This window comes from Eriocheir sinensis, chromosome 64 (assembly GCF_024679095.1).
Source record: "Eriocheir sinensis breed Jianghai 21 chromosome 64, ASM2467909v1, whole genome shotgun sequence".
Lineage (NCBI taxonomy): Eukaryota > Metazoa > Arthropoda > Malacostraca > Decapoda > Varunidae > Eriocheir > Eriocheir sinensis.
In genome coordinates, this window is record NC_066572.1 from 7,886,335 (window position 1) to 7,909,079 (window position 22,745).

General features: G+C 42.7%; 1 long non-coding RNA gene across 1 annotated transcript; it reads left to right on the forward strand.

Moving 5' to 3' along the window:
• The first annotated feature begins 356 nt into the window (after positions 1–356).
• LOC126987364 (uncharacterized) lies at positions 357–9,192 on the forward strand. Its single transcript, XR_007740816.1, has 3 exons — positions 357–1,060; positions 8,802–8,897; positions 9,066–9,192. It is a non-coding gene; the product is annotated as an uncharacterized LOC126987364 (long non-coding RNA).
• The last annotated feature ends 13,553 nt before the right edge of the window (positions 9,193–22,745 follow it).

Here is a 22,745-nt window from a genome sequence, read left to right on the forward strand (position 1 = left end):
CCCCCGCCAAGGCTGTGCCCTTGTCCCCCCAGCCACCCCCCTCTCTTGTCCCACCAGCCCAGGGTATGGCACAAGTGTTCAGTCTGTGGCCTGAGTTAACTCCCACTGCTCTGCCTGAATCCCGCCATCAGCGTCTGACCTAAGGATGACCTGGGACTAACACCTTGCCACCATCTGGAAGAGGATGTCCTCCCCCTCCCGGCACCACCACACTGTACTCAACCTCCCACCACTATCATTCCAACATCCCACTGAACTGTTAGATCCCTGAACCCCAACATACTGTACTTTACAATTAGATAATAATGTGTAAATTTTTAGCTTAGCTGATGGTAAGACCAAATACACTATATTACTATTAACACACACACACTTGACCAATAAGCCCAGGCCACAACAGCCAGCCCAGCACAGTCACCAAAAAGATCAGACCTTTCACAGGACCCACCAACCACATGAAGCCTGGGGTGGAAAGTGAATAACAGATCATGCCGTCACAGTCACCATTTGTTCCAATAGATGAATATTTTCTGTTCTCTGTGCTACACACAGCCCTGTAACACCACCACAACAAACACTTGCACTCACACACACAGCAGAACTGAATCAGCACAGCACCTCAGGAGAAGTGGACCTTCATGTGCCTGACAATCTCACCCTTAGTCATGAAACGTTTCCCACAAACATCGCACTTGAACCCTTTATGACCAGAGTGTCTGAAGAGGTGCATGTCCAATATACTCTTCAGTTTGAACCTTTTCCCACAAACTTCACACTCATGACTCCTTGCATCAGTGTGTGTAACAAGGTGTAATTTGAGGTTACCCTTCCAACTGAAACATTTCCCACAAACTTCACACTCATGATTTCTTTCACCAGTGTGTGTAACAAGGTGTAATTTGAGGTTACCCTTCTGACTGAAACATTTCCCACAAACTTCACACTCATGATTTCTTTCACCAGTGTGTGTAAGAGTGTGTAATTTGAGGGTACCCTTGTGACTGAAACATTTCCCACAAACTTCACACTCATGATTTCTTTCACCAGTGTGTGTAAGAGTGTGTAATTTGAGGTTACTCTTCTGAGTGAAACATTTCCCACAAGCTTCACACTCATGATTTCTTTCACCAGTGTGTGTAAGAGTGTGTAATTTGAGGTTACTCTTCTGAAAGAAACATTTTCCACAAACTTCACACTCATGATTTCTTTCACCAGTGTGTGTAAGAGTGTGTAATTTGAGGGTACCCTTCTGACTGAAACATTTTCCACAAACTTTACACTCATGATTTTTTTCACCAGTGTGTGTAAGAGTGTGTAATTTGAGGGTACCCTTCTGACTGAAACATTTTCCACAAACTTCACACTCATGATTTCTTTCACCAGTGTGTGTAAGGGTGTGTGTGTTGAGGTGACCCTTCTGACTGAAACATCTCCCACAAACTTCACACTCATGGTTTCTTGCACCAGTGTGTGTAAGGGTGTGATGTTTGGGGTTACTCCTATTACTAAACCTTTTGCCACACTCCCGACTTTCATGAGGTCTTACACCAGAGTGTGTGGGTGTATTTGTTGAGGTCATCCTTCCCTGCATGTCTTTTCTCACACTCTTGGCTTTGGTCAGTAAACTTGCTCTCATTCTCAGATCTTCTCACACTTCTGAAATTCAAACTTCCCCCTTTGTGGATGAAGAGGCCAGCAGTTGTTGTTGTTGTTGGTGGTTGTGTTGGTGGTGTTTTTTATCACTCCTGAACCTCACACCAGTAGCAGTCTGCTCCTGCTGATCCCAGCCACTCCAGCTGCTGTCCCGCCTTGCAGCCTCCACTGCAACACTACTCTGGATGTGAGGAGTTGGCTGGCCTTGAGGAACCTCAGAGATGCTGGAGAAGGCAAGGTTGCTTCAAAGCCACACTCAGTGACCAATTGAGCAGGCAAGGCGAGGATGCACCAAGGAGTCCTGAAGTCAGCGGCAGCAGGACGGAACAAGTTCTGACCACAGCAACTGTTTCGATGCCACACTACAGCACTAACACCAGTGGTGGACATTGCGACACAAAGTCATGTGCTGAAAAAAAAAGAAAAAATATATATATATATATATATATATATATATATATATATATATATATATATATATATATATATATATATATATATATATATATATATATATATATATATATATATATATATAAGAAGATAAGAACGTAAGGAGTCTGCAAGAGGCCGGTTGGCCTATACAAGGCAGCTCCTGTACACTCAACCCCACCTTACCTCACCATCCATGGCTTTATCTAACCTCTTCTTGAATGTATCTATGGTATTGGCACCCACAACATGGCTCCCAAGCCTGTTCCATTCGTCCACCACTCTATTGGTGAACCAATTCTTGCCTATGTCTTTGTTGAATCTGAATTTGTCTAACTTAAAACCATTGCCACGCGTCCTACCTGGCTCTTTCACTCTCAAAATTTTATTGACATCCCCTTTATTAAATCCCTTCATCCATTTATAAACTTCGATCAAGTCTCCTCGCAACCTTCGCCTTTCTAGAGAGTGTAGATTTAACTGCTTCAGCCTGTCTTCATAAGGCAAGTTTCTCACCCCCTGAATCATCTTTGTCATCCTCCTCTGTACAGATTCTAACATCTTGATATCCATTCTATAATAGGGGGACCAGAACTGAACTGCATAATCAAGATAAGATCTAACTAGTGCTAAGTAAAGTTTGAGGACGACTTCAGCGCTCCTATTGCTCACGCTCCTTGAGATGAAACCTAGTACTCTGTTTGCCCGATTTTTAGCCTGAATGCATTGAGCCCTAGGACGGGGAAACTGAAGTTGGTGGGAGGGATCAGGGCGGCGGTGGGTGCACCGAAGGCAAGCCACAGGCCACCGGGTCAGGCAAATAGTGCGTGTACTGATAATAAGCTAATGCAATAATATATTCATTGATAAATATGTCTTTTGAACTGACCTAAATAAATCTGAAGCGATATTCGTAACAATACTAAGACAGAACTACACATCAATGGACAATATCCAGCGACCAAAGCTGCCAGCTTGATAGTTTTAAGGCCTGTTAACACATTAATCACGTTTGGCAACTCAGCGCTCTTGCCTGCTCCGCGGAACTTTCACGGAGCCCACCACACCAGTGTCCGTTGGACTTTTGCAGAGAGAGGAGTTATGTGTCATTATGAGAGGATAGCCTGTAGTATAGTGTAAAAATCCACGGTACAAATATATACCAAATCGCGGACCACTAATATTTTTTCCCTCTACTGCGTATTGGTGCACCAATGTACCAGGCATGGGTTGGCGCATATATGTACCAGTTCGCGACGCACTGACGATATAGTCTTGTTCTGCTATTTGGTGTAGTTTTTATGATTATTATATGAGTTTGTGTGGATACAATATCTTACATTCTGATGAGCTGTACATAAAAAACTATTAATAATGTTTTTTTCCCTCCTTTTCAACAGAAATGAACCCGACCGTCTTTTAAGGAGGGCGATCGGATACCTCATCTGGTGATTCAGATGATTCAGGTTTTTTGTCAGTTCAGATGACCCAGATGATGAGCTCTCCGAGGAAAGTGACGAGTTAGAAACAGATGAAGAGCAGGATGGGGAACATTATTTTCTTCTCTGTTATGAACAAAATTTTAATTTATCAGGAATTTTTTTTACGTTATTTGCGGAGTGGTATTTCCCTCTACAGTTCAGTAAAATACACTATAATAAATCAACCATTGGGATAATCTAATATTCCAAGTACTAGTAAGTAGTGATCTGGAGCATTATTTTTTCTGTTATGAAAGCAAGATTTTCATTTATTAGGATTTTTTTAATTTTTTTTTTTACGTTGTTTGATATGAGGGGCATTTGCCTCTACAGTTGATTACTGTTACATAATGAAATGCTTATATTTGGAAGCAAAATGTCACCAAACTTTAAATGTATTTTGGATGCCTTTACATAGCTATATATTTATTACCTTATCATTTTCAACTTATTACCTGGTACCATTGCAACACATCTGCAGTCATAATAAATACAAATTTACCCACAAATTGTTTATATACTCATGTTTGTAAAAGTTTATAGAAAGGGCTATTCGGGCCACAGATGTACCAATATGCAACAAGTGAAACATCTGCTCAGCACACTGGCGGCCCAGTAAGTGAACAAGGTATAAACAATCATATGTGAACATTTCATGACAATCAAATGAATACAAATGGCAAGACACATGAAATGTAAAAAAAAATCTTAAGGAGCCAAAATTTTGAAAATTTGTTTTTTACACTTCAAAAAATTTCACAAAATCAACAAAACGTCTGACAGTCTTTTGTAAGGTATCAATATAATCTACAACTAAACGGCAATTTTTCTCATTTTGTACATTTTTTTTAAATGTAAAAAGAAAACGGTAGAAAAAGTGGAGAAAATTCTAAGTGAAAATAAAATTCAATTTTTTTAGGCTAGAACAAAAAATGAAAAAAATTACAAAATGATAAATGTAGATCTATACACAAAGTTTCTATGGTATATTTTTTTCAGCTAAAGTCTGTGAAACAAAAATCAGATTTTATGCTTTGTTTGAGTCTCCTCTACACATTCACCCAAATTTCACAAAATTCACAGAATGTCATACACTTACACCAACAAACAACATACTAAAATTTCAAAGCCATAGGACATACTGTGTGCCCAGGAGGGACCCCCCCGGGCGCCCTCCTTAACCCGAGAACGTGGGCAGACCCTTTTTTAGGCTTTCACGAGTCGTGGCTGTGGTACGGTGGACCCTAAAAAGGGCTCGCCATAAAACGCCTAATTCGAGCTAATTGTAGGCGGTGGTGGCATAGCGCAACCCACCATGAATGCCCTAGGTCAATGTGGTGGGTGGGTGATCTTGAGGTGGGCTTTTTTGTCATAGGTGGTGCTGTAAGGTCGTGGCATACTGAATTAGCTATCCATACAGTGATCACTTGGCAAATTCTCTGTAGTACACAACAAGCGACTCTCGGCTATCTGCCACGCATCACGAGACTGTTTATTTTGTAACAAACATCACCCAAAAAGAATGGAGTTTGAGTAAAAGTAAATATTTGTGACGGTTTTATGGTTATGAGAGGAGTACTCTGATGTACGTTCCATGCTCTTTTCTTAGTCTCAAAATGCAGAGTAGTTTTGTCGTTTCTCGGGCACTTCTCGGCCTTCCCATAGCCGAAGCCTACGGGTTAATAAGGCAGTGAGGCCGCTGATTGGGTGAGCGCCGGCGATGACGTCATTGGACTCCCAGCGAATCACAAGCGTGTTTTCAGAGCTCAGCCAATCGTAAGGCTTCATCTGTGGCTTTAAAATGACCCGTTCTCTCTTTGTTTCCTTTCTTTTTCCAAGGTACGTATTTTGAGATAACAAGGGAGTAAAGGAGGAAAAAAAGTGAGCTCCGGGGGGCACCATGACCCAATTATAACGGCACCACTATAAACAGTTGCCTGCGCCATGACAGGCTCGGGGCCGACCATTAGGCTCAGATGGATAGTTTACCGGCGCCATAAGCCACATAAAAACAAAAATAAAATAAAAATCTCCACGGGTCGGAACAAATAAGCGCTTTTTCAGTGTTTTCAATACCTTGAGTTTCGCGACCCTCGAGTTTAGCGCTACACCTTCGGAAGGAAACGAGCACGAAACTGGAGAGGGTACTGTAGTCATAACATAAATACTGGCCTAAGGCAAAAACCTTCTCTTTCATCGTACTTTTATTTATTGGAGAGTAAGATGTTGGTATTTTCCTGAGGTCGGGGTGGCAACTCTACACACGCGTGGCCCGTCCACACGCTGGCCCTCCGCTCCTTCCTGTCCCAAGTGTACCTGTCCACACCTTGGCCTCCCTCCTTCCTGTCCCATGTGTACCCGTCCACACCCTGGGCCTCCACTCCTTCCTGTCCCAAGTGTACCTGTCCACACCCTGGCCCTCCCCTCCTTCCTGTCCCAAGTGTACCCGTCCACACCCTGGCCCTCCGCTCCTTCCTGTCCCAAGTGTACCCATCCACACCCGAGCCCCATGCGCCTTACGGTCCCCATTACACCCCATCCACACCCTGGCCCTCCGCTCCTTCCTGTCCCAAGTGTACCCATCCACACCCTGGCCCTCCGCTCCTTCCTGTCCCAAGTGTACCCGTCCACACCCTAGCCCTATGCTCCTTCCTGTCCCAATTACAGCCCATCCACACCCTGGCCCTCCGCTCCTTCCTGTCCCAATTACAGCCCGTCCACACCCTGGCCCTCCGCTCCTTCCTGTCCCAATTACAGCCCGTCCACACCCTGGCCCTCCGCTCCTTCCTGTCCCAATTACAGCCCGTCCACACCCTGGCCCTCCGCTCCCCAGCAAACATGGGGTTATTGGGCCAGCATCGGCTACTGTCGGGGTTGTGTCGGCGGCGGCGGCTGAGTGACTGTTGCAGCAAACCGCTTCGTTAGCGGTGTCGGCCTTACATCAGTAAATGTTAATTGAACCAATTAATACTAAAACCAAATTGGCCCGATACAGTTTGCCTCATATTTGCCTCAATCATGAGCTAATGTATAACACTGCATTTATGCAAACATACAAAAAAATGGATTATCCGTTTTCCGATTGGGATTACAGGCAGCGAACGTTCAAGATCAAGATCAAGTTCAACTTTTCCCGCTTAAATATTGTTTACGTTGTAAAACGGCTCATCCAAGAAGCCGTCCCGTCATCGTTGAACAATTTACCACTCTACACACAAGTGGTGAGTTATCTTTGATAAATCTTTGAAAGAAGAAGTCTTCTAAGTTCTAAGTGTTATGAGCGACAATTTAGTCTTGTATGGCTGAATCCTGTCCCTTGACCCTTAGTTCATCATCAGAATCTCTAAACAAATATATTTACCTTAAGTAATATTGTTAAAGTCACGCTACCCATATTATTTGGCAGATGATAATCCTGTGTGCGATAACGGTGCCTTATTAGACTTGGTAAATGAACTACTAATTTTACTCTCTGGTTTAAGTGATCAACAATTAATTCTACTTTGAGGTATAATTAACCAACATTATTAAGGAGTGCCCATGCCAGGCACGACATTAAGAATATTTTTCTGTTGACCAGCAGACTTACTATAGTCAAACCATTTCCAATAGTCTGTTGAGGCAGTGGCTTCTGCAGGTCCTTTCCTCCTTCTGCTTTGCCACACAGTTCCAGTTACCTATTTCCTCCGTTTCCTGTCCTGTCTTTTCACAAACTGGGCACCTGTAATGCACCACTACTTGATTTACATTTCTCAGCCCTGAGCATCTCTTTGTGGCACCACTTATCACCCCTGTGCACAGGGCTGAGTTAGTAGCCATTTCTCTTCCACACCAACTACCTTCCTGTATAGATGATTTCTCAGTAATTACTTATTTGTTGTGCTGTATCAGCTGTTACGTGCTACATCAAGCTGTAATACTCAAACTGCAGGTTAATCCAATAAAAAAGTGAATGACTAAGTCATGTGTTATTATTCCCAAGCTCCATTGGCAATGGCGAGTACACATTATATAACTGAAGCATATTACACATTCATTGAACACAATTAAAACTAACTACCCTAATCAAATTAAATGTAACCTAACCTCATCTGACCTAATTAAACTAAATATAAGGTAACCTAACATAACCTGGCCTTTATGCCTGCTCCCAAAATGAAATAAATGGAAATAAATATGATATTAATTTGTAAAATATATATGAGGACCAAAAGAGGAAAATGACAAGAATTGAACTATGAAACAAGAATTGTTGGCTTCAAGATGACCTCAACTGACTAAGAATGACAAGATCTACGCAATGTGACAGGTCAGAATTGAGTCTTGAAAATGATTTCTGATGATTAAGAATGACATGATCTACTGAATGACAACAATTGTCTGCTTTGAAAATGACCTCAGCTGAAATAATATTGCATGCATTTAACCTTTTACATCCCTCTCCAACATCCTATTCCATTCAGTCACAACTGTTACCATAATCCCTTTTCTCTCTATATACATACATCACTCAAGTAGCATGTGCTCAATCATATCGTCACCCCTCTTTCACACCTACATGAATGTCACACCTTGGGACTAACACCTTGCCACCATCTGGAAGAGGATGTCCTCCCCCTCCCCGGCACCACCACACTGCGCTCAACCCTCCCACCACTATCATTCCAACCTCCCACTGATGTGTTAGATCCCTGAACCCCTACCTACTGTTCTTTACAATGTGTTTATAATGTGTACATTTTTAGCTTAGCGGCTGGTAAGACCAAATACACTATATTATTACTATTAACACACACACACTTGACCAATAAGCCCAGGCCACAACAGCCAGCCCAGCACAGTCACCAAAAAGATCAGACCTTCCACAGGACCCACCAACCACATGAAGCCTGGGGTGGAAAGTGAATAACAGATCATGCCGTCACAGTCACCATTTGTTCCAACAGATGAATATTTTCTGTTCTCTGTGCTACACACAGCCCTGTAACACCACCACAACAAACACTTGCACTCACACACACAGCAGAACTGAATCAGCACAGCACCTCAGGAGAAGTGGACCTTCATGTGCCTGACAATCTCACCCTTAGTCATGAAACGTTTCCTACAAACATCGCACTTGAACCCTTTATGACCAGAGTGTCTGAAGACGTGCCTGTCCAATATGCTCTTCAGTTTGAATCTTTTCCCACAAACTTCACACTCATGACTTCTTGCATCAGTGTGTGTAACAAGGTGTAATTTGAGGTTATCCTTCCGACTGAAACATTTCCCACAAACTTCACACTCATGATTTCTTTCACCAGTGTGTGTAAGAGTGTGTAATTTGAGGTTACTCTTCTTAATGAAACATTTCCCACAAACTTCACACTCATGATTTCTTGCATCAGTGTGTGTAAGAGTGTGTAATTTGAGGTTATCCTTCCGACGGAAACATTTCCCACAAACTTCACACTCATGATTTCTTTCACCAGTGTGTGTAAGAGTGTGTAATTTCAGGGTACCCTTCTGACTGAAACATTTCCCACAAACTTCACACTCATGATTTCTTTCACCAGTGTGTGTAAGAGTGTGTAATTTGAGGTTATCCTTCCGACTGAAACATTTCCCACAAACTTCACACTCATGATTTCTTTCACCAGCGTGTGTAAGAGTGTGTACTTTGAGGGTACTCTTCCGACTGAAACATTTTCCACAAACTTCACACTCATGATTTCTTTCACCAGTGTGTGTAAGAGTGTGTAATTTGAGGTCACCCTTCTGACTGAAACATTTACCACAAACTTCACACTCATGCTTTCTTTCACCAGTGTGTGTAAGGGTGTGTTTCTTGAGGATACCCTTCCGACTGAAACATTTTCCACAAACTTCACACCTATAATTTCTTTCACCAGTGTGTGTAAGAGCGTGTAATTTGAGGGTACCCTTGTGACTGAAACATTTTCCACAAACTTCACACTCATGATTTCTTTCGCCAGTGTGTGTAAGAGTGTGTAATTTGAGGGTACCCTTGTGACTGAAACACTTTCCACAAACTTCACACCTATAATTTCTTTCACCAGTGTGTGAAAGAGTGTGTAATTTGAGGGTACCCTTCTGATTGAAACATTTCCCACAAACTTCACACTCATGATTTCTTTCACCAGTGTGTGTAAGAGTGTGTAATTTGAGGGTACCCTTCCGACTGAAACATTTTCCACAAACTTCACACTCATGATTTCTTTCACCAGTGTGTGTAAGGGTGTGTGTGTTGAGGGTACCCTTCTGACTGAAACATTTTCCACAAACTTCACACTCATGATTTCTTTCACCAGTGTGTGTAAGGGTGTGTGTGTTGAGGGTACCCTTCAGACTGAAACATTTTCCACAAACTTCACACTCATGATTTCTTGCACTGGTGTGTGTAAGGGTGTGTGTGTTGAGGTGACCCTTCTGACTGAAACATTTCCCACAAACTTCACACTCATGGTTTCTTGCACCAGTGTGTGTAAGGGTGTGATGTTTGGGGTTACTCCTATTACTAAACCTTTTGCCACACTCCTGACTTTCATGAGGTCTTACACCAGAGTGTGTGGGTGTATTTGTTGAGGTCATCCTTCCCTGCATGTCTTTTCTCACCCTCTTGGCTTTGGTCAGTAAACTTGCTCTCATTCTCAGATCTTCTCACACTTCTGAAATTCAAACTTCCCCCTTTGTGGATGAAGAGGCCAGCAGTTGTTGTTGTTGTTGGTGGTTGTGTTGGTGGTGTTTTTTATCACTCCTGAACCTCACACCAGTAGCAGTCTGCTCCTGCTGATCCCAGCCACTCCAGCTGCTGTCCCGCCTTGCAGCCTCCACTGCAACACTACTCTGGATGTGAGGAGTTGGCTGGCCTTGAGGAACCTCAGAGATGCTGGAGAAGGCGGCGAGGTTGCTTCAAAGCCACACTCAGTGACCAATTGAGCAGGCAAGGCGAGGGATGCACCAAGGAGTCCAGAAGTCAGCGGCAGGAGGGACGGAACAAGTACTGACCACAGCAACTGTCTCGATGCCTCACTTCAACACTAACACCAGTGGTGGACATTGGGACACAAAGTCATGTGCTGAAAAAAAAAAAAAAAAAAGAACATAAGAACATAAGAACGTAAGGAGTCTGCAAGAGGCCGGTTGGCCTATACAAGGCAGCTCCTGTACACTCAACCCCACCTTACCTCACCATCCATGGCTTTATCTTGTATTGGATCCTATGCACTTAGTGTATTTGGGTGTTATGAGAAAACTTCTCAATCTTTGGCTCAAAGGACCCTTAAATGTAAGGATAGGCTCTCACAAGAAAAACTTAATATTTAAAAACCTGGTCAATGTAGCAAAATTCATGCCTGCGGAATTCAACCGTAAACCAAGGTCGCTAGATGAACTTGATAGATTCAAAGCAAATGAGTCAAGAAGTTTTCTTCTATATACAGGCCCTGTGGTTTTGAAAGATACCACTGACATCAACATATATAACAATTTCATGTTGCTGTTCAGTGCAGTCAGTCTCTTGTCCAGAAAAGATATTACAAATTCTGTTGAGTATGCAAAAGACTATTTACTCAAGTTCACTGAGCACTTTATCCAAATATATGGGAAAAGATATGCTGTTTACAATGTTCGTAATTTGTGGCATCTACCTGATGATGTCGCAAAACATGGTACTCTTGATAGTTTTTCGGCATTTGAATTTGAAAACTTTTTGGGAGTCATAAAAAATCTCTTGAGGAAACCCAACTTCCCTTTATCTCAAGTTATCAATAGGATTTCAGAAAGAAATATAAGTATGGATGTGGAAGAACATATCTATCCTGTCCTGAAAAAGATTCACGCACAAGGCCCTTTAGTTGATGAAATGGTATGCCAGCAGTACAAGGAATTATACTTGGAAAAATACTGTTTTAAAGTCACACCTGCTGATCAAGGAGTAATGATTAACAATGAAATTGGATGCATTCAAAATATTATTTCAAATAAATGTGAGCCTAATAATATAAGTATAATATATCAAGTATATCAGGTTAAGGAAATTGTTTTTCATTACCCATTATCATCTGAAAATTTAGGAATTTACAAAGTTAAAACACTGCAAAAAGATTTGAAGATATCTTCTTACATGGCAATCCAAAGAAAATATTTGATGATACAATTATCACAAAATTCATTTGCTGCTTTTCCACTTGTTCACAGCCTTCAGCCACAGTGATTCAATCAATCAGCATGACTTCCAAAGAGTTTTGTGTAGTTGTGTTTGTTGAAACACAAGAGGTGGATGTTGATCCAAGCATTTGGCTTTCAAAAAATGAAAGAAAATGTAGATGGCCTCCATACAGAGACTCCCAGAAAACTCAAAAGGCTATCAAGGACCAAGTCATGCCTGGGGAAAGTTGGCCTACCTATCCAGTGTGAGTACTTGGCTTTTAGGGTGAGTATTTTTCTTCCTGTTGAGGTATTATTTGGCCTCATGTAGGCTCATACTGTCCCCTGATTTCCTATGGTACACATTCAATCACAGACAAGTTGGGGATTGCAGTTAGTTAATCTTTGAAGTTGCACCTTTGATAGGATGTTAATTCAAAGGTGTTGAAATTATTATTGAGGAGGTGATGAGAAGGTCTAGAGTAGGGGAACAGCAGCCTTTCAGTGGCCATTAGATTTTACAGAATTAATAATGTATAGTTAATATATTTACATCACATTATTTTTTGACAGGAGTGCTGCTCATGAAGCCACAATTTTCTACAGATGAGAAGGAGATTGGTCAAACAATTATGAAATATCTCCGTCGTTCCAGCGATCGTTGTGGAGGTAGAGCACAAAGGTTGAAATCCCAGTCAAATGATTCAGCACATTCATCACAAGATGGTGTTTTGTCAGACATAGATAGCTAGATCTTAATTAGGTGATTGATCACAATAGCCATGTCAGAGTATGGTTTAAGTATTTGTATACGGTTCTTTTTTACTGGGAAAGTAATGGAAGGAATTTCATCTCATGCATTACAAAAGATTCTCCAAGGAAAAGATTACTGGATTTGTTATTTTCAGTTTCTGTTTGAATCCCCTTAACTTCTTGCAATGTTTCATGCAGTTAATACTGTATTCATCATCATCATTATTATTATTATTATTATTATTATTATTATTATTATTATTATTATCATTATTATTGTTCATTATTGTTGTTTTTTTTTCAGTTCAGTTTTTACTTCCCTAATATTGGAGTTGAAGAGTTAGTTAATTTATTTTTGAATATTCTGTTTCCTGTTTTATTTATTTTTCACAGATAATGGTGATTTTTGTTGGCAAAATGAAGAAATAGTTGAGGAAAGGTACCATAAATAATGCTATCCTGCATGAGTTGAAGGAGATTTTTTTTTCAGGAGTACAGTGCGTCAAGGGACCATATTGGCTATCCAGCGGCGACTCGAAGACAAGTAGTTTGGACTTAACTCGGTTCCTCTTTTCTATTTCGGGAAAAAATAATACTGGCTGTCGTTTGGAGCCAAATGTCCAAACGTGGTACCTGCTGATAGAAAAAAAATGTATTTACCCTTTGCTGGTAAGGTTTTAAGGTTTGCATCTGTGTGTGGTGTGTGACCACTGAGGCGACTGCATAGGCCGTCTCTAGGCCAAACAGATAAATATTAGCTTGAGGTTTGTATTTTTTGCCCAGGGCTTTATTTTGCTCTCCAGCAGCTTAAGAATGATTTAACTTGCTGTTAAATAATTGTTAGCTTAAGAACCTATAGCTATTTTGACTTCTGGTCTTAAGATAAGTGATTTACAGACGCCCTCTCCAGCGAGAGGGCGTCTGTAAATCACTTATCTTAAGACCAGAAATCAAAATAGCTACTAACAATTATTTAACAGCAAGTTAAATCATTCTTAAGCTGCTGGACAGCAAAATAAAGCCCAGGGCAAAAAAATACAAAACTTCCAAGCTAGTATTTTGTCTGTTTGGCCCGCTCAGGAGACTGCAGCCCGCTGACTAACTAATTAGCTAACGAGGGGGCTTCAGCCCCCTCGAAGACCCTGCTAACCAAGGGGGGGCTGCCCTGGACCCCCCCCTCTTAAAGGTGCGTGTTCTAAAAAAAAAATAACCACGCGTAGTGGACCTGGTCTCACATGCGTGGGCTAATGGCTAACAAAGCGTACCATCGCTAACCAAGCGTATTATCGGAAATAGTATTAGGTAAAGGTGCGTGTTCACACCAAAAAAATAATAATAACAACGCATGGTGGACCTGGTCTCACATAGCGTATCATTGCTAACCAGATCGTTGGCAACGCTGCTCATATTGCAATGGCGTCGCCCTGTAAACACATCGTCCGTATGTATAATATGCCCTTAAGTACAATATGGAGGTGCGGTGATTTCAATAATTACCTTGAATGGTTTCTACGTCTAAAAAACCGGAATTGTGAAATTTCCTACATCTAGGGTATTTTCAACCCCTCATAACTCAAAAACTATGCATTTGCAACGCATTTCATGTTTACCACCGCATTCTGAAGTCTCAATGGCCCCTAGCCAATTTTGGTTGCGAGGTGAGTATGGGCAAACACTAGAATAATACCCCAAGTGTAGCCCGTCCACACCCTGGCCCTCCCTCCTTCCTGTCCCAAGTGTAGCCGGTCCACACCTGGCCCTCCCCTCCTTCCTGTCCCAAGTGTAGCCTGTCCACACCTGGCCTCCCTCCTTCCTGTCCCAAGTGTAGCCGGTCCACACCTGGCCTCGCCTCCTTCCTGTCCCAAGTACAGCCCGTCCACACCCTGGCCTCCTCCTCCTTCCTGTCCCAAGTGTAGCCGGTCCACACCCTGGCCCTCCCTCCTTCCTGTCCCAAGTGTAGCACGTCCACACCCTGGCCCTCCCTCCTTCCTGTCCCAAGTACAGCCCGTCCACACCCTGGCCTCCCTCCTTCCTGTCCCAAGTGTAGCCTGTCCACACCCTGGCCCTCCCTCCTTCCCTGTCCCAAGTGTAGCCCGTCCACACCCTGGCCCTCCCCTCCTTCCTGTCCCAAGTGTAGCCAGTCCACCCCCTGGCCCTCCCGTCCTTCCTGTCCCAAGTGTAGCCCGTCCACACCCTGGCCCTCCCTCCTTCCTGTCCCAAGTGTAGCCGTCCACACCCTGGCCCTCCGCTCCTTCCTGTCCCAAGTGTAGCCTGTCCACACCCTGGCCCTCCCTCCTTCCTGTCCCAAGTGTAGCCTGTCCACACCCTGGCCCTCCCTCCTTCCTGTCCCAAGTGTAGCCGGTCCACACCCTGGCCCTCCCTCCTTCCTGTCCGAAGTGTAGCCTGTCCACACCCTGGCCCTCCCTCCTTCCTGTCCCAAGTGTTGCCAGTACTCACCCTGGCCCTCCGCTCCTTCCTGTCCCAAGTGTAGCCCGTCCACACCCTGGCCCTCCCCTCCTTCCTGTCCCAAGTGTAGCCCGTCCACACCCTGGCCCTCCCCTCCTTCCTGTCCCAAGTGTAGCCCGTCCACACCCTGGCCCTCCCCTCCTTCCTGTCCCAAGTGTAGCCCGTCCACACCCTGGCCCTCCACCACCCGCACACTCACCCTGGGGGCCTGCACGCCGAGGGGCTCCTCCTCCTCCACGAGAAACACTGCCAGGGCACTTCAGGGCACGCGGCGGACCTCGACCTTGATCTTGATGTCACAGGGGACTTGTTTGCTTCCTCCTCCTCTTCTTCTTCTCCTTCCTTTATAGCTTCTTGGCTCCTATTTGATTGTTTCACTTTTCTGTCTCCCTATATTCAAACTTTCCTATTTTATCCTTTCCGATTGACCTATTTTCCCATTTCTTTATTTTATTTCCCTGTTTTCTTCTTTTCCCTTCTCCTCTTGTTTATCTGCAACAATAAACTATCAATCAATCAAATCTCCTCTTTGCACATCTTCTTAGGTCCTTCTTGATTCTTTATTTTTTCTGTGTACCAAGATTCAGATTTTCCTGTTTTCCTCTTCTGATTTAGTACATATTTTTTCCCATTTTTCTTTTATTTCCGTATTTTCTTCTTCTTTTGTGATGATCTGCTTCTTTTTTCTCTTCTTCACACTATATTCAGGTTTTCCTATTTTCCGATTTGCCTATTTCCCTATTTTTTCTTCTTTTCTTTCTAATTGGAGACTTTTGATGCCCTAAGTTGTTGTCTTTTTATGCATTTTATTTATGGTCTTTTATTTCTTGTATTTTCTTTTCCTTACGCTTAGTTTTATCCTTGGAGGAATAATACATGGAGTGGCCCTCAGCGGGTCGCTCGATCTCTTGGAGGAAGATTCTTCCTCCTCTTGAGCAGGCATTGCCTAACTTTGTAATAACTACCGATGAAGTCCTTAAAGCTCTCCAGTCCCTTAAAACAAATACAAGCCCCGGACCTGACAACGTATATCCTATACTGCTTAACCCTAGAATGGAAACCGTTTGCCGTTTGGCACAAAAATTAAGGGGTTTTTGAAACTCGCGCTCACTGTGGTTAACCTTGGCCGAATTTTTCAACTCATTCACGGGCATGTATTAGTGCGTCGGGTGCCCTGTTGAGGAGAGGGTATCACAGTCCTCTGCTCCTTCTCACTTCTCTGGTATGAGTGCCCCGTGTGCCATTCGGCACAGCGTTTCCAGTAACGTTATTTTTGTTGTCAAATAAAGTTTTGGAAGTACCCATTTTGCCCTCTTTCGGATTCTATCCCTCTCTCTGTTCCTAAGGCTCTTCGTCTCATCAGCTCTCCTCCTCCTACTGATAGCCCTCTGGAGCCATTCCTGATGACCCCAGTTGCACGCCCGACAACACCTTGGGAGGAACGATACAACAAGTCCTCGCAGGACAAGATGCGTTGTCGATCGGACCTTTGGGATCCTCAAGTCAAGGTGCAGGTGCCTACATAAGTCAGGAGGAAGTTTGCAGTATGACCCCAAGAAGACTATGAAGATTGCGACTTCTTGTATGGTCCTGTACAACTACTGAGTGGATCGCTGCAGAAGAAGTACCAGTTCAGCCTGTGAGAAACAACAGACAGATTCCTGGTCAAGATGTCAGGCAGGAAATTATTAGAAACTTCTTTTCCTGAGTACAGGTAGGCATATATGTAGACCTTGCAGTTAGTAATAGATTACTTTCAAATGTAAATGTGCACAACTCACAGTCGGAGGCATAAGAACAAAACAACGTGGTGATCCAGAGGACTTGACTCCCACATCAAGACGTTGAGAGTTTTCAACCATTGACAAGTGGCGGAGGGTTACCAACATGCTGCCTAACAGATCTTCAAGAGGGGCACCACCTCCACACCACACATTCTTATCACCTAGTTTGATACCCTACTTGTCCATCTCACATGGCCCATGTATCTCAGCATTCTGCACTCTTGGCTCCATGTCATCCTCTTCAACTTGTTGCTTCGAATAGCATAACTGGCCTCACATACATAGAAGTGTTCAATATACCTAGGCTATAATATTATATTTAAGGACTCTTATACGAGGTATCGCCCCAGACAGAGGTGTCGAAGTAAGTCTGTCTGATGGTAGGCTGGCTGACTGCTGTCGGGACCCAAGCCAGCTTGCCCTGGGGGTGTGTGCGGGAGGAGGAAAGAGGGTAAAGGACAAATGGTGTGTGTGTCATTATCAGGGGTAACCACGGTGGAGCGCAAACACTCGGTAGTTGTAGCCAAGGCTTAATTAAGTTGATGAGTGATGTTAGACTGAGTGAGCAGGTTTTTTACCACATATTAGTGGGAACACTTGATAGTGTTGTGCTGGAAGCTTCCCCCGGGGTCTATGGGACTCCGGAAGGCTCCGGGAGGAGCGAGTAGAGGGGCGGGGAGCAAGGCCCCGCCCGCGCCCCGCGGCCAGGCGCCGGGCGGGAAGTGTTGCCAACTCGCACATATTTTTGCTACATGTTCTTGTATAATCTAATAAATACTGTAACGTTCTAGACTGTACTGTTCGGTATATATAGGAGAAGAGGGCGAGAGGAGTTAGTCCCAGTCATAGTAAGCTAGTGGTCAGTGAAGAGTCAAGAGTGAATTGTACAACTAAGGAAGAATATTAAACTACAGAAGCTGTGCAAGGTGTTTCCATATCTCCCTCCCACGGAGTCTCCTGACGGCGACACGGAACCCAAGTAACACGTCCGGCATAACAATAGGTTTTCTTCGTGTGTTGGTGCTACTTGTTTCTTGTGTTTACATGTTAGTTTATAATTAGACTAAGTTCTAAGTGTTATGAGCGACAATTTAGTCTTGTATGGCTGAATCCTGTCCGTTGAACCTTAGTTCATCATCAGAATCTCTAAACAAATATATTTACCTTAAGTAATATTGTTAAAGTCACGCTACCCATATTATTTGGCAGATGATAATCCTGTGTGCGATAACGGTGCCTTATTAGACTTGGTAAATGAACTACTAATTTTACTCTCTGGTTTAAGTGATCAACAATTAATTCTACTTTGAGGTATAATTAACCAACATTATTAAGGAGTGCCCATGCCAGGCACGACATTAAGAATATTTTTCTATTGACCAGCAGACTTACTATAGTCAAACCATTTCCAATAGTCTGTTGAGGCAGTGGCTTCTGCAGGTCCTTTCCTCCCTTCTGCTTTGCCACACAGTTCCAGTTACCTATTTCCTCCGTTTCCTGTAGACCGTAGGGTTGCGCTATGCCACCACCGCCTACAATTAGCTCGAATTAGGCGTTTTATGGCGAGCCCTTTTTAGGGCGACTTTAGCGTGACTTTAACACTATTACTTAAGGTAAATATATTTGTTTAGAGATTCTGATGATGAACTAAGGGTCAAGGACAGATTCAGCCATACAAGACTAAATTGTCGCTCATAACACTTAGAACTTAGTCTAATTATAAACTAACATGTAAACACAAGAAACAAGTAGCACCAACACACGAAGAAAACCTATTGTTATGCCGGACGTGTTACTTGGGTTCCGTGTCGCCGTCAGGAGACTCCGTGGGAGGGAGATATGGAAACACCTTGCACAGCTTCTGTAGTTTAATATTCTTCCTTAGTTGTACAATTCACTCTTTGACTCTTCACTGACCACTAGCTTACTATGACTGGGACTAACTCCTCTCGCCCTCTTCTCCTATATACCGAACAGTACAGTCTAGAACGTTGCAGTATATATTAGATTATACAAGAACATGTAGGAAAATATGTGCGAGTTGGCAACACTTCCTGCCTGGCGCCTGGCTTTTGCAAGTGGCGGGGCCTTGCCTGCCCTCTACTCGCTCCTCCTGAGCCTTCCAGAGTCCCATAGACCCTGGGGAAGCTTCAGCACAACACTATCAAATGTTCCCCACTATTATGTGGTAAAAACCTGCTCACTAAGTCTAACATCACTCATCAACTTAATTAAGCCTTGACTACAACTACTGAGTGTTTGCGCTCCACCGTGGTTACCCTGATAATGACACACACACCATTTGTCCTTACTCTCTTCCTCCTCCTGCACACAACCCCCAGGGCATGCTGGCTTGGGTCCTGACAGCAGTCAGCCAGCCTACCATCAGACAGACTACTTGACACCTCTGTCTGGTGCGATACCTTGTATAGGAGTCCCAAACATAATATTATAGCCTAGTATATTGAACACTTCTATGTATGTGAGGCCAGTTATGCTATTCGAAGCAACAAGTTGAAGAGGATGACATGGAGCCAAGAGTGCAGAATGTTGAGATACATGGGCCATGTGAGATGGACAAGTAGGTTATCAAACTAGGGTGATAAGAATGTGGTGGTGGTGCCCCTCTTGAAGATCTGTTAGGCAGCATGTTGGTAACCCTCCGCCACTTGTCAATGGTTGAAAACTCTCAACGTCTTGCAGTGGGAGTCAAGACTGGATCACCACGTTGTTTTGTTCTTATGCTCCGACTGTGAGTTGTGCACATTTACATTTGAAAGTAATCTATTACTAACTGCAAGGTCTACATATATGCCTACCTATACTCAGGAAAAGAAGTTTCTAATAATTTCCTGCCTGACAACTTGACCAGGAATCTGTTTGTTGTTTCTCACAGGCTGAACTGGTACTTCTTCTGCAGCGATCCACTCAGTAGTTGTACAAGAGCATACAAGAAGTCGCAATCTTCATAGTCTTCTTGGGGTCATACTGCAAACTTCCTCCTGACTTATGTAGGCACCTGCACCTGACTTGAGGATCCCAAAGGTCTGTTCGACAACGCATCTTGTCCTATGAGGACTTTTTGTAACGTTCCTCCCCCGGTGTTGTCGGGCTTTTTTTTTTTTTTTTTACAACAAAGGAGGCAGCTCAAGGGCACAAAAAAAGAAAACAATAATAAAAAAGCCCGCTACTCGCTGCTCCCAAAAAAGAATCAAAAGAGGTGGCCGAAAGAAAGGTCAATTTCGGGAGGAGAGGTGTCCTGATACCCTCCTCTTGAAAGAGTTCAAGTCGTAGGCAGGAGGAAATACAGATGAAGGAAGGTTGTTCCAGAGTTTACCAGCGTGAGGGATGACAGAGTGAAGATGCTGGTTAACTCTTGCATAAGGGGTTTGGACAGTGTAGGGATGAGCATGAACAGAAAGTCGTGTGCAGCGTGGCCGCGGGAGGGGGGGAGGCATGCAGTTAACAAGTTCAGAAGAGCAGTCATGTGGAAATATCGATAGAAGATAGAAAGAGAAGCAACATCGCGGCGGAATTTAAGAGGTAGAAGGCTATCGGTAGGAGGAGGAGCTGATGAGACGAAGAGCCGTAGGAACAGAGAGAGGATAGAATCCGAAAGAGGCAAAATAGGTACTTCCAAAACTTTATTTGACAACAAAATAACGTTATTGGAAACGCTGTGCCGAATGGCACACGGGGCACTCATACCAGAGAAGTGAGAAGAGCAGAGGACTGTGATACCTCTCCTCAACAGGGCAATCTGACGCACTAATACATGCCCGTGAATGAGTTGAAAATTCGGCCAAGGTTAACCACAGTGAGCGCAGTTTCAAAACCCTTTAATTTTGTGCCAAACGGCAAACGGTTTCATTCTAGGGTTAAGCAGTATAGGATATACGTTGTCAGGTCCGGGGCTTGTATTTGTTTTAAGGGACTGAGAGCTTTAAGGACTTCATCGGTAGTTATTACAAAGTTAGGCAATGCTCAGAGGAAGAATCTTCCTCCAAGAGATCGAGCGACCCGCTGAGGGCCACTCCATGTATTATTCCTCCAAGGATAAAACTAAGCTGTAAGGAAAAGAAAATACAAGAAATAAAAAGACTATAAATAAAATGCATAAAAAGACAACAACTTAGGGCATAAAAGTCTCCAGTTAGAAAGAAAAGAAGAAAAATAGGAAAATAGGCAAATCGTATAATAGGAAAACCTGAATATAGTGTGAAGAAGAGAAAAAAGAAGCAGATCATCACAAAAGAAGAAGAAAATACGGAAATAAAAGAAAAATGGGAAAAAATATGTACTAAATCAGAAGAGGAAAACAGGAAAATCTGAATCTAGGTACACAGAAAAAATAAAGAATCAAGGACCTAAGAAGATGTGCAAAGAGGAGATTTGATTGATTGATAGTTTATTGTTGCAGATAAACAAGAGGAGAAGGGAAAAGAAGAAAACAGGGAAATAAAATAAAGAAATGGGAAAATAGGTCAATCGGAAAGGATAAAATAGGAAAGTCTGAATATAGGGAGACGGAAAAGTGAAACAATCAAGAAGGAGCCAAGAAGCTATAAAGGAAGGAGAAGAAGAAGAGGAGGAGGAAGCAAACAAGTCCCCTGTGACATCAAGATCAAGGTCGAGGTCCGCCGCGTGCCCTGAAGTGCCCTGGCATAGTCCGTGGGCCACCCTGGAATATCTTACACTTTCGTCGGGCATCATTCCGCAGCGCTCGTTTTCTTCAGGATATAATATGTTTTATTACATAGAAGCTAGTTTCGAGGAGCTTAACTAGTTTTACTTGCACGTTTACGAAATAATAGCATATTAAAATCTATTTTTTTTATATGAATAGGATAGTATTCCACAAAAACTTGTGGTATTCTCTAATGCTTAAAAGCGCCAAAGAAAATGTACTTTTATGGCTGACTAAATTAAATTCAATATTTTTTTATTTTTAATGCTTTAATGAATATTGAATTGAATAAAAGCACAAATAAAGTATGTCAAATATATGTAGTTTTATTTATACAAAAAATATTTACGTACCTATTCTAATAAGGTTTTAATATTAACTGTAAACAAACGCCTTTGCCTGTTCGTTCTGATGAATATTTCTGACTCACGGGACTATTCTCGTTTTAAGAAGACAGAAGACCGTAATGTTAGTAAATATAATCCATATAATTCTGAAATGGCCTTTGACTGGACAAAAGCCATCATTGTTCCAGTTTACAAAGGAAGGACAGGAGAGGGACTTTGGGATCTATAGAGGTATAAGTCTGTTGAGTGTACCCGAAAGGTAAACGGAAAAGTCATAACAGAGGGTTCAACGACTTACAGAGGAGAAAATCAGTGAAGAAACAAGGTGGCTTCCAGAAAGGAAAAGGATGTTTGGAAAAATATTTTCCTTCAGGATGGTAATAGAAAAAATTAAAAGAAAAAAAATATACGCTGCCTTCATGGATTTGGATAAAGCTATGACACAGTTTGGTTGGGAAGTCTTAAGGTATATGATGTGGGAGAAAACTGTTTAGTGCAATAGTCATTCTATGAGGCAGCATCTGCATGTGTCAGAATTAATGAAGAAACAAGTGAACATTTTGAGATAAAAATTGTTTTTGAGGTAGGGGTGTACCAACTCCATGGTTGTTCAATATTTATATGGATGGTGTTAAGGAGAGAAGTGAAGGCAAAGTTGGGGAAGTTGAGTAAAAATGTACAATGAGGGAAGGAAGTGGGTGCTGAATTCTATTTTATTTGCTGATGACACAGTGCTCATTGCAGAAAACGAGAGTGACTTACAAAATTGGTTAGTGTCTTTGATAGTGTATGTAAAAAGAGAAAATTGAAAGTAAATGTCAACAAAAGTAAAGTGATGGTTTGTGGTGGAGTAGAAGTGAGGTGTGGATTTTGTATGCCCATATAGAGTGGGTATTGAATGTGAAAAAGAATGTAAAATAACTTTGAATGATGAGGAATACACTTACCACGGTCCGGCCACACTCACAAAGGAGGATACACTTGGGACAAA